At 45.2% G+C, this 16,756-nt stretch overlaps 1 pseudogene; it reads right to left on the bottom strand.

Annotated features, from left to right (window-relative positions):
• The window catches only part of LOC141271448 (uncharacterized), a 305,103-nt pseudogene that overhangs the window by 54,167 nt on the left and 234,180 nt on the right, over positions 1-16,756 (bottom strand).

Genomic DNA, 16,756 nt, shown 5'->3' with positions numbered 1-16,756 from the left:
CCTCTCTCACAGAATACCTGTCTCCCATCAAGCAGGGTTTATATATGAATCCCGTGCACACACACACCCACACACACTGACAGGACCTTGCTGATGTCACAGTCATGTGATCAGACAGACATTCTGTGCGCGCAGGACCTGTGCTATGTCACAGTCATGTGACCAGTCACCTGAGGGGGAAGGTACATGGTCAGGTAAAACACATCCTGGACCATTACCGTAATGCCAGTAGTCGCTGCATTACATCCCCCCCCCTCTGTTCAAACTTCTGGGGTTGAACACATAATATACACAATCACTATAACCCCCAGCTCTGTTCAAACTTGTGGGGTTGAACACATAATATACACAATGACATTATAACCCCCAGTTCACATCGAGACCATGTACTTTACAATTGTGCTACTCAGCCCCTGGAACATTAGTCAACGACATTAGCCCATTCCTTAGGGACCTACCATTTGTCACTGTCACTGACTTAGTCAGATCACCTTTCCGGGTCGTAACCTTGTCAGAGCTCTCCCGCTCCCAGTGGTCAGTTGTAACCTTGTCAGGTCTTCCCCACTCCCAGCTGTCGGACGTAACCTTGTCAGGTCTCCTCCGCTCCCAGCGGTCAGTCGTAACCTTGTCAGGTCTCCCCCGCTCCCAGAGGTCAGTCATACAGCGGTGTGACTCACATGCCCTAGTATCAAAGGTCCGGTTCGACTCCGTACTGTCCCGTCCTCTATTGGGTCGTTTGTATGGACTGCTCAAACCTGAGTTACTGGAGGTCTCACTACCTCTAAACCCATGCCCACTACTCTCAGGACATCTTGAAAGGTCCCTAACTCCAGCTATAGTTGTTCTGTTATTTAAGGGGCCCTTTCTCTGTCTGGTCTCATAATTTCTACACGGCTGCCACCTTCTGCTACTCAGATGATGCTGTCTATCCACTCGCAGTCTAGCGAGATTCAACTGTTCTACCTCTCGCAGGTAGGTCACTCGGTACTCCAACAGCATGCGCATATATCCCAGGCTTTCTTCTGTTCCTACAGCGGAGAATGATACCATGCAGTCTTCGTCTGGTACCCAGTCCTGACGATCACGTGGACTGGTTACTTTCACCACACCAGACTTCTTGACCATCATCTGCATGGCTCGACCATTTCTCCCAACGAGCTTCCTCACCAGAACATGAGGCACCCGGATGACCTCTTCACGCATACTATGAGCTTTCCTCATCAACTCCAGTTGTCTAACGGCGTGTTCCGTCTTCAACCGGAGAAACCGCTTCGTGCGAATACATCGCCAGTGCATGTCACTTAGGATAGCCACCCTCTTCACTGTGACTTCAGTCGTGGACAGGACCACCAGCTGTTTAGCTTCTGAGGTCAAGTACACTTTACAGGCTCCCACAGCCTTCTTAAACTCCTCATGCACGGACTCACTGGTGCATTCTTCCCTCAAATCCTAGGGTACATCTACGAGGCACTTGTACCGAGACGTTTCGGCCTCACCAGTGGTTTCCAGATGATCGACCAGCTCAGGTTTCAGGGACAACTGACCTCCAGCTTCTTCACCCTGTATGCTTCCCCTGAGCTGACCTACAGCTACAAATTCACGAATTTTCGTCTTGACCACTTCCATCTCATATTTATTTGTGGTTAACACTCTCTTAGCTCTCCTCAGGTCCACCTTCTCATGGTATAAGGGAGTGAGTGCAAAGTGTTCGCCCTTTTCCTTCTCCAAGAAGGCCTCGTTCACTGAGTGATACTTTGTCAGGCGACTTTTGAGCCCGGAAACTTCTTCCTCTAGCTCCACCACTCGCCTCTCAGCGGCCCGTCTCTGAAGCTCTTCCTGCTTCAACTGCTCTTCCAGCAGCAGAGCTCTCTCAGACCTCTCCGTCTCCAATGCGCCCACTCGGCTCTCAATAGCCAGTCTCTCACGTTTCTTTTGCGTCCACTGGGTTTGTAGCAACTCCTTGAGCTGCTTGATCTCGGCTCCGACATCCACCGAACCCTCCGAGCCCACATCACTCGAGGAGGTATCTGCTCCATACCTCCCATCACCAGCGGTCAACTCCTGGCCCTGGTCTGTGGCTTTTCCGATGGACTCCTCCATCCTCTCTCGCTCAGCTTCCATCTTGCTGGCTGTTTCCTTAAGGTACTTCTCCGCTTTTTGGAGAGTATCACAGGACATCTGTAGCTCCTTCACCTGAGCTTCCAGATCTAGGGTCTTTCCCCGGAGATCATCATTCTCCTCACGGGTGTCTTGCAGAGTGGTCTCAACCACTTGGCGCACTTGCTCTGCACCCGCCTTATACTCCTCTAGTTTTTCCTTCACCTTGAGGAGATCCTCATAATCTCTCTTACTCTGTTGCAGTTCCCTACTGCGTTCACCACACTCCTTCTTGGAGTCACACAGCTCCTGGTTGAGCTGTTTGCGCAGTCGTTCTAGGATTTGTTCACGTCCAGAAACACCATCCTGCCGCGCCTCCTTCTCAAGCTTCAACTGCAAAAACCTCTTCCTTGATTTTGCGGCGGTCCTCCTTAATTGCGTAGAACATTTCCTTCCACTGGTTAATTTCCGCGTGGCTTTGCTCCACATCTCGCTGCCAGTTCCTCATAAGCTGGTGTATTTTCTGCTGTTCAGACTCCAGGATCAACTGGTCTGAGGACACGCTCCCCAGGTTTTCACATAATTGCTGCACGTCACTCTGACCCTGCTGGCCGATAGGCTTCAGCTCTTGGTCGCGACTGGCCGCCTCCTCTTTCAAGGCTGTCAGATCCTTCTGACTCGGTACCGTACCGGAGGTGGCTACTGGCAACGTCACCTCCTCTTCTACCTCTAATGGAGGATCCACACTTGAAGCAAAGGCACACAGTACTACATTCTCTTTATTTTCATTTTCAGACAAGTCTACCGGAGCAACCTTTTTGTGGCCCTTGCGCCGTCTACGAGATGGGGACTTTCTCACCTCATCTAGCCCCTCCTGACTGACCTCTCCTTCTACTTTCGTAGGGTCACCGTCAGCTACGGGGTCTGTGTCACTCCCCATGGTGTTGTGGACTAACAGGTCACCTCCCACTTTGACGTCACCCCCTTCTACTGGAGCTACCTCGTTATCAACGGTCACATTGTCATTTTTAGGAGGTACCAACCCACCACCAGTAATTTTTTTTGATTTTCTATCCTCCATGCTGTTTTGAACAACCGCCCCTTTTTTAGACTCCGCCCCCTTTTTAACAACCACACCGGCAGGGGAATTTTTACACGAAAAATCAATAATAGTCTTAGGACTCAGTTCACAACAGCTCTTACCACCTCCCCGGGCACTCTGGGACAACACTGGCGCCCCCGGAGAGTTCATAGAATGGTCCACTGCCGCCATTCCATATGGTGCCCACAGCTCCTGTGGTTCCTGCACCATGTCCAGTTTCATGTCCAGTAGACGTTTCTCAAATACCTGCTCCGGTTTTAACAGGCAATTTAATCGCTCTAATCGCTCAATAGCTTCAGACTCAGTTGCTGCTCCTTTCAGAGCCATTTTTATCTGCTCCTGCATTTCCTCAGGACACTATTCACACACCACTCTCCCCGGAAAAATTTTCGTGGCCCCGTCGAGCCACAGCAAAACCGGATTTGAGTGCGACGACAACCTTCGCAACCCCGCCGAGTTGCAGCCAGATGCTTTAAACTTCGTGAGCCCCGCCGAGCCACAGCAAACCTGGTTTGAGTGCGACGACAATCTTCGCAACCCCACCGAGTTGCAGCCAGATGCTTTAATCCACACTCGTCGTCCTGTGCCGTTGCCCCTAGCAACCGGGTTGCCGTTGCCGCTAGCAACCGGGCTGCAGTTGCCCGCATTCTCGAACCATATGTAAGGCAGCGCTAGACATCATAATGGGGGATACTCGCTGCACCGGGTAAATCAAAGCACACCAGCAATGTCCTTCCAGTATTTCACAATGCTGCAGTTTATTGCACTTCATAAACCACAGTTCACCGGGTCCAACTCAGTGGCACGCCGACACACATATATATATATAATGTTCACGAGCCAAGTGGCAGACCCACTTGCTCCAGGTACAGCCTTCAGCAAGGTAACAAAATAGCAATGTCCATAGCAATGTCCATATAACGTAGTGTATTACCTTTGCCGGGTTTAGCTGTCTCAGTCCATTACTCCGCCACCACTGTGGCTTTGCGGCTTCCCAGGTGGGGGTCTCTAGCCGTCGTTCCCTCAAAGGCCACTGACATCCACACAGGATTCAGGCTCTGCCTTTCAGGACTCTTCATCAAGCCTCTGCCTTCCAAGGCCACTAGCATCCACACAGGATCCAGTCTCGACCTTTCAGGCACCAGGCTTCACTCGGCCTCACTAGGCCTCACACGGTCGGTGTCCCACGCACACGGGAACAGGCCTTACGCCTCTCTCACAGAACACCTGTCTCCCATCAAGCAGGGTTTATATATGCATCCCGTGCACACACACACCCACACACACTGACAGGACCTTGCTGATGTCAGTCATGTGATCAGACAGACATTCTGTGCGCGCAGGACCTGTGCTATGTCACAGTCATGTGACCAGTCACCTGAGGGGGAAGGTACATGGTCAGGTAAAACACATCCTGGACCATTACCGTAATGCCAGCAAGTCGCTGCATTACACTAGCTAATATCTCTCATTACACAGGAGAACACTCAGCTGCGTCTGTCTCCAGCAGTGACATGGATATAATGGCGCTGAGGGAACATGGCCGCTTTTTATATTGAGAGGACATGTGATTTCTGCAGCCAATTGCAGAGGCCCTTATGTCTGGACAGTGTAGATGCTTCCTGCACTATGATTGGCTGGCCGCGCTTTCCTCAGTTAAAGTTACCACCCACAGAAAAAAAAAAAACACGTGCACCGCTGATCTGACCTGTTCTAAGCTCTCCATGGCCCCCACACTCACCTGGCACATGTCACCGCTCATCGTACACTTGCACTATGCTAACAAAACTGTTCAAAACGCAGTGGTTGCCCTGTATTTGCGGTCCCGCGCAAATTCGTCAAACTTTTCCGATTTTAAGAAAATTTGTCAACTTTGCGATCATGAATCCGAATGTGCCATATTCATGCCGAATTTGAAACTTTAGAACATTCGCCGAACAAATGCGCTCAACACTAGTGGTAAAGCACTCGCTCAGGGAGATTAAATATGGCTTTTATAGATTTGAAGGAAAACAGACTGTTCTCATATTGGCATCGACTTTGTCTGCAAATCATAACAGTCTCACTGATGACCAAGGAAGAACCATGGATGAAGTCATACTGTATGAGAAATGTTGATGAAATCAGAAAGATATAGGAGTTTGCTTGAGGAAAAATAAAAAGTCTATTGCGCTTTACAAATACATCTTTTGTAAATTTAATTGGACCCAGTTAGTCTGTTGAGGGGAGAGGAGGGGTAGGGCAGGGGAAGGCGTTACATGTCATAGGGAGACAGAGTGAACAGGTGCGACCCACAATTTTTTTTATTTTAGTATATTTGTTGAATGAGAGGTCGGAGAAGGGATTATTCACAGGTAGATGGTCCAATAATATTTATTTAACTACATCTGGGACTGGAAACCTCCCTAGTATTGGTTACGTACTAAAACTTGCAAAGCATTATTGTTACATTCTGAACATGAATACGGCTACTCCCCTGTGTGAGATCTCTGATGTTTAACAAGGTGATATTTTTGCGTATAACATTTCCCACATTCTTGACATGAAAATGGTTTCTCCCCTGTGTGAATTGTTCGATGTGAAACAAGATGTGATTTCTTTTTAAAACATTTCTCACATTCGGAACATGAAAATGGTTTCTCCCCTGTGTGAATTCTCTGATGTGTGACAACAGAGTGTTTCTGTGTAAAACATTTCCCACATTCTGAACATGAAAAAGGCTTCTCCCCTGTGTGACTTCTTGCATGTGTAACAAGATGTGATTTCCTTGTAAAACATTTCCCACATTCTGAACATGAAAATGGCTTTTCACCTGTGTGTTTCTTTTGATGATTAACAAGACTTGATTTTTGTGTAAAACATTTCCCACATTCTGAACATGAAAATGGCCTTTCCCCTGTGTGACTTCTCCAATGTTCAACAAGATATAATTTGTGTGTAAAACATTTCCCACACTCTGAACATGAATATGGCTTCTCACCTGTGTGTCTTTTCTTATGTTTAAAGAGAGTTGATTTAAATGTAAAACACTTTCCACATTCTAAACATGAAAAAAGCTTCTCCCCTGTGTGACTTCTCTCATGTGCAACAAGATGTGATTTTTGTGTGAAACATTTCCCACACTCTGAACATGAATATGGCTTCTCACCTGTGTGTCTTTTCTCATGGTTAACAAGACTTGATTTAACTGTAAAACACTTTCCACATTTTAAGCATGAAAATGGCTTTTCCCCTGTGTGACTTCTCTCATGTGCACCAAGACTTGATTTTTGTGTAAAACATTTCCCACACTCTGAACATGAATATGGCTTCTTTTTTGTGTGATCTTGTTCATGTTCACCATCAATTCTGTTATTTTTGTTTTGCATAATAGTCTGTGATGAATCAGAAGATAGAAGCTTTTCAAAAGGATCAAATGGTAGATCTTTACTGTGAAGGGCCATGGATAAATCTGGGATATTGTCATGTTCTTCGCATGTATCCGGTGTGATAGTATGATCACATGTGGTCAAATCTGAAAATGTAAAATGTGTCCCAGATTTGCTGGTACAGTCACCTGCCAAGAATAAAACGGAAATTATACATAACCTTGAAATTAGGTTAATATTTATAATATTTTTACAATTCTATAGCATTTCAATACAAATTGTACTAAAATTCAACTAAGGATTGATGAAGGCACTGGTGACAACAATAGATATCAAAGCTGGAACTCATAGATTATGTTATACCATTAGGTTTATGCTCTTTTTGTTTATCGCTTCGTCACTTTATAGGTCAATGTTTCAGTGTACCTGTCACCAAACTTTTTTGAAATATAAAATATTTTTTATATTTAGTGAAATATTCAGTGAAGACTAATAGATGCCAACCTCCCAAAAATCATCAAAACTATCCTACCACATTCACTTTCAATATAACAAATATAGAACCAACAAACAACAATGGAGAAAATGTTTATGCAACAATATGAAACGCACAAGTGACATATGTGCTAACCACTAAAAAAATACAGAAAACTAGTCTGAGTTACACTGCACAAAAAAATTAATGGGAACACTCAAATAACACATCCTAGATCTGAATGAATGAAATATTATCATTGAATACTTTGTTCTGTACAAAGTTGAATGTGCTGACAACAAAATCACACAAAAATCATCAATGGAAATCAAATTTATTAACCAATGGAGGCCTGGATTTGGAATCACCCCCAAAATTAAAGTGGAAAAACACACTACAGGCTGATCCAACTTTGATGTAATGTCCTTAAAACAAGTCAAAATGAGACTCAGTATTGTGTGTGGCCTCCACGTGCCTGTATGACCTCCCGACAATGCCTGGGCATGCTCCTGATGAGTTTGCAGATGGTCTCCTGTGGGATCTCCTCCCAGACCTGGACTAAAGCATTCGCCAACTCCTGGACAGTCTGTGGTGCAATGTGACGTTGGTGGATGGAGTGAGACATGATGTCCCAGATGTGCTCACTTGGATTCAGGTCTGGGGAACAGGCGGGCCAGTCCATAGCTTCAATGCCTTCATCTTGCAGGAACTGCTGACACACTCCAGCCACATGAGGTCTGGCATTGTCCTGCATTAAGGGGAACCCAGGGCCAACCGCACCAGCATATGGTCTCACAAGCGGTCTGAGGATCTCATCTCGGTACCTAATGGCAGTCAGGCTACCTCTGGCGAGCACATGGAGGGCTGTGTGGCCCTCCAAAAAAATGCCACCCCACACCATTACTGACCCACTGCCAAACCGGTCATGCTGAAGGATGTTGCAGGCAGCAGATCGCTCTCCACGGCTTCTCCAGACTCTGTCACGTCTGTCACATGTGCTCAGTGTGAACCTGCTTTCATCTGTGAAGAGCACAGGGCGCCAGTGGCGACTTTACCAATCCTGGTGTTCTGTGGCAAATGCCAAGCGTCCTGCACGGTTTTTGTTGGGCTGTGAGCACAACCCCCATCTGTGGACGTCGGGCCCCCATACCACCCTCATGGAGTCGTTTTCTAACCGTTTGTGCAGACACATGCACATTTGTGGCCAGCTGGAAGTCATTTTACAGGGCTCTGGCTGTGCTCCTCCTGTTCCTCCTTGCACAAAGGCGGAGGTAGCGGTCCTGCTGCTGGGTTGTAGCCCTCTTACGGCCCCCTCCACGTCTCCTGGTTTACTGGCCTGTCTCCTGGTAGCGCCTCCAGCCTCTGGACACTACGCTGACAGACACAGCAAACCTTCTTGCCACAGCTCGCATTGATGTGCCATCCTGGATGAGCTGCACTACCTGAGCAACTTCTGTGGGTTGTAGAGTCTCTCTCATGCTACCACGAGTGTGAAAGCACAACCAACATTCAAAAGTGACCAAAACATCAGCCAGAAAGCATTAGTACTAAGATGTGGTCTGTGGTCCCCACCTGCAGAACCACTCCTTTATTGAGTGTGTCTTGATAATTGCCAATAATTTCCATCTATTGTCTATTCCATTTGCACAACAGCATGTGAAATAGATTGTCAATCAGTGTTGCTTCCTAAGTGGACAGTTTGATTTCACAGAAGTTTGATTTACTTGGAGTTATATTCTGTTGTTTAAGTGTTCCCTTTATTTTTTTGATCAGTGTATATATGTTTATTTATGTGCGTGTGTGTAAGTGTTACCAGTGGCAACAGAGGTTCTATCAGCACCAGGGCTGTGGAGTCGGAGTCGTGGAGTCGGTGCTCATTTTGGTGGAGTCGGTATAAAATGGACCGACTCCGACTCCTAAAATATATAATAAATTGGGTACAGTAGTTCAATGCAGAATGTGCTGAATATTTTTTTCATAGGAATTTGGGAAAGTTATGAAATGTCCTATAAATGGCTGTTCTATTCCTGATCTAAGGCTACATTCACACACAGTGTTTTTGCTGCGTTTTTTGAAGATACGTTTTTCAGCTGCAAAAGCAGATTAGCTTTTTAAAAAACCGCATCACCTGAAAGGTTTTTGAGCTCATAGATAATGTTTCCAATAGCAAAAGCAGATTAGAAAAACGCCGCACAAACTGACATGCTCATTCTTTGTTAGGATACGTTTTTGAGCCCAAAAACGGATCCTCACAAAACGATGTGTCTGAATGTCATATCTTGAAACCCATTGACTTTGCTGGGATCCCCAGAGTCACTGCATTTTAGTGCAAAAAACGGATCCGCAAAAATGCTGTGTGTGAATCATGGCCGTAGCCAGCGTGGGGCAGGGGGGGCAGCTGCCCCCCCCCCTGAAGCAGGGCCACGCACCTATCAAAATTCACTTGTATGCTGCAGTGCTCCCGTCCTGCACGGGCTCCAGACTGTAGGGGGCAATCTCCCCTCCTCTGTCCTGTCTTCTGCCGTCTTCACCAGAGAGAGGAGGGGGGGGGGCCTGCCCTGCACAGGATCTGATTCCTGGGCCCCAAGCTGCAGAAAGTGAGAAAGTGAAAGTACTACTGCTCATCTCTGTCACAGGAAGGTAACTAATGCTAATATTGTAGGTGATTATTATGTGCTCTCTGTAAATGTGTGAACTATATGTGCGATATGTGCAATGTACTATTTGCTGTCTGTAGCTGTCATCTGTCTATCACACTCTATATATCCCTCCATGTATTCATCTATCTATCCATCCCTCTATCTATCCCTCCATCTATCCCTCTATCTATCCATCCATCCTTTCATCTATCCCTCCAGATATCCCTCCAGCTATCCATCCATATGGCTATCTATTATCTATCTTTCTATCCATATATTTATCCATCCATCCATCCCTGTATCTATCTATCTCTCCATCTATCCATCCCTCTATTTACCTATCCATCCCTCTATTAATCTATCTATTCCTCCATCTATCCCACTATCTATCTATCCATCCCTCCATCTATCTATCCATCCCTCTATGACTTTATCTATCTATCTATCTATCTATCTATCTATCTATCTATCTATCTATCTATCTATCTATCTATCCATTTATCCATATCTGTCTATCCATATCTTATCTGTACCAAAAAGAATGAAGCTCTGACTGAGGTAGCAGTTAGGATGAGTGGCCTACAGGAGGACTGCCAGGCGCAAAAGGACTTGGGTCCTGACAGTGCTACTGCTGCCATATCTTCATCCTCATCACATGAGGAGTTTGACTTTGACAAGTATTTGGATGACATGGAGCAGGCAAATCGTTGCCGCAAGGAAAAAGATTTCACTCTGTCTCCTATAGCAAGCAGATTGACCATATTTCAGCAAAATGTTTCACTTGCTCTCAAAGAAATAGAAAAATTCAACCGTTCATCAAAACTGACTGTGCATGAGGCAATTCCTTTATACCCGGAAATTGTTAGAGATGTTGCCCATGTGGTTACGGCTTTGCCTCCAACCCAAGTTAGTGTAGAGAGGTTGTTCTCTAGCCTTAAAATTATTAGGTCAGATTTGAGGTCATATATGAAGGAGGATCTGATGGAGGCAATTCTATTTCTTAGAACAAATTCATAGACTGCACAAATGTTATTTAGTATGTTTTTGTTGAAAACTGTTTTTTGCTACTTACATAGTTTATTACATAGTGATATATATATATATAGATATATATATATACACACACACACTATATATATATATATATATATATATATATATATATATGTAATCGATATTACATAGTGTATTACATATTTACAAATTATTAGTTTTTTGTGTTCTAAAGTTGTATTCCAATAAATATATATTATGTTCTAAATATCTTGATTATCGTATCATAAAAATGATTAAATGTCTGATGTTCACATTGTACTACAATAAATTTTTCACTTAAATATAAGCAATATATGTGGGAGTCGGAGTCGTGGAGTCGGTGTAAGGGAAATTGAGGAGTCGGAGTCGCAGACTTGGCTTACCGACTCCACAGCCCTGATCAGCACCATACAGCACAAGTACAGTCCAATAAAACCTGCTCAGAAATTAACCCCTTAAAGGGGGTCTAGTTTCCAAAATGGTGTCACTTGTGCGGGGGTTTCCACTGTTTAGGCACATTAGGGGCTCCCCAAATGCGACATGGCATCTGCTAATTATTCAAACAAATTTTACATTCAAAAAGTCAAATGGAGCTCCTTCCCTTCCGAACCCTGCCGTGCGCCCAAACAGTGGTTTTCCTCCACATATGGGGTATGAACGTGTTCAGGAGAAATTGCACAACAAATTTCATGGTGCAGTTTCTCCTATTACCCTTATGATAATGCAAAATTAAGGGATGAAAAACGTTTTTGTGGGAAAAATGTGAAAATTTTATTTTTACAGTTCAATATTATAAACTTCTGTGAAGCACCTGGGGGTTCAAGGTGCTCACCACACATCTAGATAAGTTCCCTAAGGGGTCTAGTTTCCAAAATGGTGTCACTTGTGGGGGGTTTCCACTGTTTAGGCACATCAGGATCTCTCCAAACGCAACATGGCGTCCTCTAATTATTCAAACAAATTTTACATTCAAAAAGGCTAATGGCGCTCCTTCCCTTCCGAACCCTGCAAATTGTGTAGTCCATTTTTTCCTCTTACCCTTGTGAAAATAAAAAAATTGGGTCTAAAGTAACATTTTTGTGAAAAAAAGTAAAATGTTCATTGTTTTCTTCCACATTCCAAAAATTCCCGTGAAACACCTGAAGGGTTAGTAAACTTCTTGAATGTGGTTTTGAGCACCTTGAGGGGTGCAGTTTTTAGAATGGTGTCACTTTTGGGTATTTTCAGTCATGAAGGCCCCTCAAAGTCACTTCAAATAAGATGTGGTCCCTAAAAAAATGTTTTTGTAAATTTTGTTGGAAAAATGAGAAATCGTTGGTCAACTTTTAACCCTTAGAACTTCCTAACAAAAAAATGTTGGTTCCAAAATTGTGCTGATGTAAAGTAGACATGTGGGAAATGTTATTTATTAACTATTTTGTGTGACATATCTCTCTGATTTAAGGGCATGAAAATTCAAAGTTTGAAAATTGCAAAATTTTCCAAACTTTCGCCAAATTTTCGATTTTTTCACAAATAAACACAAGTGATATCGAAGAAATTTTACCACTATCATGAAGTACAATATGTCACGAAAAAAACATTCTCAGAATCAGGGGGATCCGTTGAAGCGTTCCAGAGTAATTACTTCATAAAGTGACAGTGGTCAGAATTGAAAAAATTGGCCTGGTCACGAAGGCGAAAACAGGCTCTGGCACGAAGTGGTTAAAAGATTTATTAATTGTAATACAAATTAGGTTATGTATTGCATATTTTGCAAAGAATGTAAAATAAAATACATTGGTTGCACAATACGTAAATTAAAGAAAAGGATGGCAGAACATGTTACCAACATCAAAAATAAAAATGCATCCTATTCAACATATGTTTTTATTGATCAACGGTTGGTTACCATTTGTTTTTATACCATGTATCATAAGGAATCTGTATCTCAGTGAATAAGGGCTTTTGCCAGAAACGCGTTGAGATGTATTCCCAACCTGTATGATCTTTAAAATTATTTTGTAATAAATTGAGGATTTTAACTATTTTTGGGACTCGCCAAAATTATTTTCTTGGGTGAGTCTGCAGAGCTGTTCACACATTCTATTCCATGGGCATCAGAGGTCTGCTCCAAAGTTTCACAGACTCCAAAGGAGGAAAGCATCAGCACCGAAATTTTTTTCAGTTGGATCCAGGAGGAGGTTACGTTGCGGCCTCCAGCACAGACACAGAGTGATGCAACCACAATAAGCACTGCATCCCCAGCCACAACTCTGGATGTGGCCAGCAGCAGTCCCGGGTCTGTAGTTCACAGGGGCGGCAAGGGTTGCCTAGCCTGGGCCTTTTTTGAGACTGCAAAGGATGACCCAACTCACATTATCTGCCAACTTTGTAAAAAAAAAAGTCAGTAGAGGCAAAAATTGCAATAATTGAACTACTACATGCATGAACCGGAACATACAAGATCAATATTTCTTAGTTTGGGAATATCACTTTGCTTAAATGTGGACTAGCGGGCCTCACCAAGCACCCCATCAACCGCTTCTGCAGCTTCTTGCTAATCCATCACCGTGGCAAGTATTCTCACACAGGTCTCTGGCAGCAAAATCTCCACTTGTTTACCCGCTACAGTCGGGGTGAGTGAGAGCCCATCAGCTGTTACGTAAGTGGACATGCCTGCTGTTTTTGTTTCACCAAGCACACCACATCTTTCTCAATCCACCATAACATCTCTGCCTGTATCTCACTCCCAGTCCAGCAGTTTGTCGTGTTCACCCTAATACACCCTCTCTCAGCACAGTAGACGACCCTCAATCCTGCAGTTGCTGTCAAGTAAGAGATTGTTTCCTCCTACACATACCAAAGCTAAGAGCCTGATCTTTAATATCTCCAATCTGTTGTCCACAGAAATACTGCCTTTCCACCTGGTGGATACAGACGGTTTCCGAAAGCTGAAGGCCATCACAGTCTCCCAGTAGCAGTTGCCCAATTGACATTACTTCTCTAAGAAAGCTGTGCCTGCGCTACACCAGCATGTCGCAGACAACATCACCCATTCCTTGAAAAAATCTATGTCTGACAGGGTGCATTTCACCACTGACATATGGACGAGCAAGGATGGCCAGGGGCATTACATCTCACTGACCGGGCACTGGGTGACTCAGGCTCCACAAGTCTTGGAATCCCCAAGGCTTGCAGTACAAACCTCTGTATTTAACACTTCCTCCACTGCTTCTGCCTCCTCCACCTCCTCTAGGGCCACCTGCGCCCTCAACCTCAGCCTTAATGAGACACGTGTACCAACAGTGCATAGGGAATCTCTCCCAACTCCGTACTGCATACACAGGGCTCACTGCAATCAGGCAATGTTTAAATTAATATGCCTTGGAGATTGCAGTCACACAGCTCATGAGTTGTCGATAGCTATCCAAACCAACTTTCAGCAATGGCTATCTCCACTGAACCTGTAGCCAAGGAAGGCGGTGTGCGATAACAGTGTGAACCTGGTGGCAGCCCTATGCCAGGGCAACCTCATACATGTGCCTTGCATGGCTCACGTCCTCAACCTGGTGGTACAGCAATTTCTCCGCCACTATCCCGGCCTGGATGCACTGCAGAAAGCACAGTTGCTGTGTGCTCACTTCCGCCGTTCACACCCACTGGGTCATCGACTCACATCGATACAGAGGTCTTTCGGCCTACCGGTTAACCGGTTGAAATGCGATGTGCCGACATGATGGAATTCCACTCTGCACATGTAGCAGCGACTATGCCCTGGTGCAGAATGTCATTTTGCACAGCCTGGGCCAATGCAGTCCAGGTGTGGTGCAAATGGGCACAGATTAAGGACATCTACAGTTTCGAAATTGTTACTAAGATGGTTAGCACTGACGATGACATAATCAGCATCACTATGCTGGAGCACGATTTGAATAGTCAGTGGGAGATGCTGGTGGTCCCATTGGAAGAGGTGGATGCGGAAGGGATAACAATATCTCTAAGTTCCAGACTGTCGGCGCACAGGTGGGTGCCAGCCAAACGAGGGTGGATTACAGCGATTGAGGGGGGCTCATGGTACCAGACAAACTGTTAGTGAAAGTGCAGGAGTAGAGGAACAAATGGAGGATGACGAGGAGAAAGAGGTGATGGATGAGTCAGGAGATGAAGAGGATAAGGATCCCCTCTCTGTTGTCCGCGGTTGGCGGGAGGAGACGGAGAAAGCAAGCATCTGTGTTACCCTGCCACCAACACACCATGGACTTGGACCTCATGGAAGAGCCCGACACATGAGTGCCTTCTTGCTGCACTATCTGCAACATGATGCCTATATTGTTAGGATTAGAAATAGTGCTGACTACTGGGTTGCCAAACTGTTAGATCCACGGTACAAGAAATCATTTTGCCAGATGCTTCCCCCCCGGAAAGGGATGCGCGCATGCTGGAGTATTGAAACATGCTTGTAGACAATCTAAAGAGTGGTTTTCCCCAGGACAGCTGTGAAGTACACAGTGTGCATCGCAGTTCTAGACTTCCAACCCCGGGAACGTGGAGTCATCAACACAAAAACATTAGCAGCAGCGTAAGTGGCAGAAGCAATTTCTGTGAGTCGTTTCACACATTTTTTAGACCAGCCCGTACACCTGCAAAACAGAGTACAAGTCTGACACGTAGTGAACGACTGGAGAGGATGGTTCAATATCAATGCCATCAAGGGGGGTTTGGACCCTTTTGCATTTTGGTCTTCAAAAATGGAAGAGTGGCCTGAGCTCATCTGTCACGCCTTGGAGGTTTAGTCATGCCCGGCAGCCAGCGTTCTCTCACAACCTGACTTCAGTGCTGCTGGTGGTGCCCTGACAGATAAGCGCATCCGGCTGTCCCTTGAAAGTGTAGACCGCCTAACTTTCATCAAGATGAACAAGCCATGGGTCTCCAATGACTTTTGCACCTCAGTCTCAGACTGGGCCGACTAGGCGATGGTGTAGCTTTTAGTGTGCTGAATTTATATTGCGTTATTGCAGTCTGTGACACCTTTGTCATGGCTTCTGTGCCTGCTGTTGCTACTGCTGCTGATGTTACTAACAATTTTTTTAAATCTGGAGAGTCCAAGATGGGTCTCCAGCTGGAGGGTTGCCTATAGTGGAATGGGTGTCAGAGCCTCATTATATGTCACTGGTGTGTCAGGTGTAAGAGCTCTGGATCGGGTTGTAGAAGGTAATTGTGCTTGGCATTGCAGACACCTTCTTAATCCTTCTTCCTTTAAGATCCAGTGGCGACCTCCCTTCTGCTGCTATTGACACATCCTTGGATGGGAGTTAAAAACCCTCAATTTGCTCCAGGCAATTGTCGGTGATAATTCTATCTACCTTTGTGCATGCTTGGAGCACTAGCTGTTGACTGGCTTCTTCTCTGGTGCCCTTGGAGGACAGTTGGCGTTACTCCTCTGGTGTCTGCTCAAGCTAAGTTAATCACCTTTGTTTGTCTACCTTGTTGTCTTTAATTTTTTAGTGGGGCCTGACCAGTGCTCACCCACCGCCATCCATTTCTAGGGCCAAGCTCTAGGGACATACAGGGTTTAGGGTCCTGCTCGGCAATAGGTGTGGAACCTATATATGGACAGTAGGGTAGGCAGGGTGTTATTAGATCTTCCTGGGGTCTCCACTTCCCCTTTCCCCAGTGTATGGGCTTCTTCCCCCTATTTCTTTCTATTTCACACTTAGTCTTTCCCACACCTTGCGTGACATTATACTATTTCTACTCTGGAGAAATTGATGCCACTTTAGTGGTGTCTGCCCCTAATTTTTGGAAATGTTTGCACTCCAAATTGGGTCTCCTTCATGTCTGTTGCCTGTAGCAGTAGGGATCCCAGACTCGCAGGCCTGTACTTACTTTTAGACAACTACCTGTGTTACTGTCTTTAAATTTTTCTAGCAATAGTAGTCTACAAAACTGAAATTTGTGCCACCTGAGTGTGGCTGAGCAGAAAAGTTGCTCGAGCTGTTGCATGTGGTATCATGGCTCGCAGCGCAGCAGGCCCATACCAGTCCCTCACCCACCTCAT

The sequence above is a fragment of the Phyllobates terribilis genome, unplaced genomic scaffold (assembly GCF_046119375.1).
Source record: "Phyllobates terribilis strain yellow unplaced genomic scaffold, ASM4611937v1 Scaffold_5__5_contigs__length_657084704, whole genome shotgun sequence".
NCBI classification, from domain to species: Eukaryota; Metazoa; Chordata; class Amphibia; order Anura; family Dendrobatidae; genus Phyllobates; species Phyllobates terribilis.
Note: the sequence above shows the minus strand (reverse complement) of the source record. Positions and strands in the feature narration are given on the sequence as shown.